Genomic DNA, 3825 nt, shown 5'->3' on the forward strand with positions numbered 1-3825 from the left:
TGGCGAGGATGCAGAGAAAGGGGAACCCTCCTACACTGTTGGTGGGAATGCAAGCTGGTGCAGCCACTCTGGAAAACAGTATGGAGGTTCCTCGAAAAGTTGAAAATAGAGCTACCCTATGACCCATCAATTGCACTACTGGGTATTTACCCCAAAGATACAAATGGAATGATCCGAAGGGGCACCTGCACACCAATGTTTATAGCAACAATGTTCACAATAGCCAAACTATGGGAAGAACCTAGATGTCCATCAACAGATGAATGGATAAAGAAGATGTGTATATATATACAATGGAATATTATGCAGCCATCAAAAAAATGAGATCTTGCCATTTGCAACGACGTGGATAAAACTAGAGGGTATTATGTTAAGCAAAATAAGTCAATCAGAGAAAGACAATTATCATATGATCTCACTGATATGAGGAATTTGAGAAACAAGACAGGATCATAGGGGAAGGAAGGAAAAAATGAAACAAGATGAAACCAGAGAGGGAGACAAACCATAAGAGACTGTTAATCTCAGGAAACAAACAGAGTTGCTGGAGTGGAGGGGGGTGGGAGGGATAGGGTGGCTGGGTGACAGACATTGTGGAGGGTATGTGCTATGGTGAGTGCTGTGAATTGTATAAGACTGATGAATCACAGACCTGTACCTCTGAAACAAATAATACATTATATGTTAATAAAAAATTAAAAAAAAAGAAATGTTAAACTAAGTAGCAACAAACTTAGGAAACAATATAATGCCCACAGGTTTGTACATGCATGTAGGCACACATACACACACACACACAGACACAGACACACACACACACACCCTTTTCCCCATGTGGAATAATCTTGCAATGTGTGCCTATCCCTGGGAAATTATCTAACTGAGAAGATTGATTGGCATGCCCAGGTATCGTGGCTTTTATGGGTCCTTGGTTTCCATACTTCTGAATGGTCCAGGACCTAGTTTTTGGATGACTTAGACATCCTTTTGAACCAACAACATTTTTTTCTTCTAGAAATCCTTTCCTGCTTTTCCAAAACTCTCCCTTTCTTCCTTCCACCTCTATTTATAGTTTAGTCTCCCAACTCAAAATTCTGACATCTTTCTTGTCATCTAGTCCCATGTTCTTGAGAAAAGGGCATAATAGCTATATCAGAAAACAAGACCCCCATGATTTCAATATACCTCCTTTAGAAAGTGGATGACTCTGAATTGAGAGGACCCCTGCACATAAGGCCTTCCTGGAGTCAGGCATTTGGTGATTTTTATTAACTCAGTCAGTGAGGCAGAAAATCAAAAACAGAGGACAGCTCCAGAGTCCATTCTATTTGGCTCCACAAAGCATCATATCAGGAGTCATTAAAGCCAAGAGATTACACTGAGATAATACTCAGAGGAAGTTTCTGCCATACAGTCCTCATCACCACCATCTCCTTCCTAAGCATGTGGCCACCCCAAACAGACCTCCTTTCCCCAAGATATTGCAAAGGCCTTCTTCTACTTCTTCCCCTCCAGTCCATCCCCTTCACTGCTACCTGAGTACACTCCCCAAACCCAGCACTGGTCGTATGACTCCTTTGCCTAGAAGCTTTCCAAGATTCCCCACTGCCTTATGGAAAACCTTAACCTGGCATTCAAAGCCTCCAAAATCTGCACCCATTTTACTCTTCCAAGCCCATCCTTCTCTATCCCTCTTCCCATACTTTCAAACTTCCTACATCATCCATATCCCGTACATCCCCACCACTTCCTGAAAGGCCACCATGGCCCTCTCTGATTGGAAAAATTCTGTAGGTCATTTAAATTATCACCTTGCCTTGTAGCTTTCCTGCTCCATGTTGTCCCTGTGCATATAAGGTCTCCCCTAGTTTAAAATGCCATAGCTCGGGCGCCTGGGTGGCTCAGTCATTAAGCGTCTGCCTTCGGCTCAGGTCATGATCCCAGAGTCCTGGGATCGAGTCCCACATCGGGTTCCCTCCTCGGCGGGAAGCCTGCTCTCCCTCTCCCACTCCCGCTGCTTGTGTTCCTGCTCTCGCTATCTCTGTCTCTGTCAAATAAATAAATAAAATCTTTTTAAAAAATTAAATAAATAAAATAAAATAAAATGCCATAGCTCTTTGAACTTCCTATTTATATTTAACACATTCAGTTGTATATTATAGTTAATGCAGAGTTGTGTTTTTTTTTTTTCTCTACAGTTAGAGAATGAGATCTTTAAAAATGTGAATCCTGCATTATTTGTGATAACTGGTGATGTCTTTCACGGTGCATGTATACCTGTGCCTTTGTAGAGTAGTTGCTCAATAAACGTGTATGCCATTAAATTGAATACAGGGTAGGAGTTAGCTTAACATTAAAATTTAATCAGGCTATTATCCAAAGTGGGAATCAAGAGTTGACTGGACTTTCTTGAAACTTGATCAGATAAATCTTTAAAGAGCAGCCTTTCTTGGAAAAATAAAAGGGAGGGAGGAGGGGTTCAAGTCAACAGAAAAATAAGTGGTAGGTAGCCACCTCATTTTTAGATCTTAGCCAGGAATCTGTTCTTCTACAAAAAAAGTCTGGCACCACACCCTCCGGAACCACCAATTGCAAAGCTTATGGGTCGAGAGGTTGCATGGAATGAAAGCACTCTCTCCATTTACCAATTGTTTTCCGACTCCTTCCGCTAATCAGGAATCTCCACTAGAAAATGACACCGGGTGTGTGTTGCTGAGTTTCGCCTACTCTCAGGCCTGCTGGTGCCTCCCAGACCCTTTGATCCTGGGCTTCTATTGTCTCCTGAAACCAATCCTTTCCATTTTGTATTTTCCCTCTTAGATCACCTGATACCTCCAAGCAACCAGGTGTTTCTTTCAGAAGCCAGAAGCTGATAACCTGGACTCACTAATCTAACCCCCCAGTCTGTGTTCTTTGTAGTGGAAGACTCAGGGCGGAGATTCTTTCCACTGGGAGGTGGGTGCCAACTCTCCCTTTCAAACTTGCTCATCAGCACACTAAAGAGGATGCCAGAAATGTTTGGAGCTACAGAAGAACATTGTAGTAAAGTAAGTAAATGACTTTATAAGACAGCTATTTCAAGGTAGCATCTCATTTAGATGTACACGTTTTTGGTTAAAAAAAAATGAAATACAATTAGTCCTAATACTTTTAGATATCACCTGAGTGATTACTTCCACAGCTTGATTATCAATCCCTTGGTACAAAAACTATGTTAGACGTCTTTTGTGTCCCACACTATGCCTAGCCCCAAACTGAAAACATTATAAGCACATACACCTTGTTGACTTGTTTCTTTGTTTCTGGATGAGACATTTTCTTGGATTATATACCTTACTGATTTTTTCCATTATTTGAAACACCCAATTCAGAATAGTTGCTCAATATTTTATTAGTCCTCACAGAAGCTCAGTGAGGAAGTAGGGATGATTGTCATGCTCTAGATATTTTGGAATCAAAAGAGTTTGGGATCAAGACCAAAGAGCTTGAGTGATTTTCCAGACATCAACAAATAAACCAGTGATAGAAGCCCCCAGGTGGGAAAGAAAACTTCACAGGAATAGGACAGGGATCTGTTAGTGGTAGGTAAATCCACTGAACACAGTTAAGTGAAACATATGGTTGGAGTTTCTAGAAGGGAGAGCCTAAGTCCATCTTGATGCCAACTGGGTTCCCTACATCTAAGGAGAAGCAGGTATCACAGAATCTCATAACACTATTTCAGGCCATTCCTCTTGCTCAAAGGGACAAACCACAACCAATTCTTCCCAGAATTAGTCCACGAAGGGTATGGGTGTGTGTGCTGAGACACATGAGAGTGGAGGC

The sequence above is a fragment of the Leptonychotes weddellii genome, chromosome 5, assembly GCF_054177405.1.
Source record: "Leptonychotes weddellii isolate Sample4059 chromosome 5, ASM5417740v2, whole genome shotgun sequence".
NCBI classification, from domain to species: domain Eukaryota; kingdom Metazoa; phylum Chordata; class Mammalia; order Carnivora; family Phocidae; genus Leptonychotes; species Leptonychotes weddellii.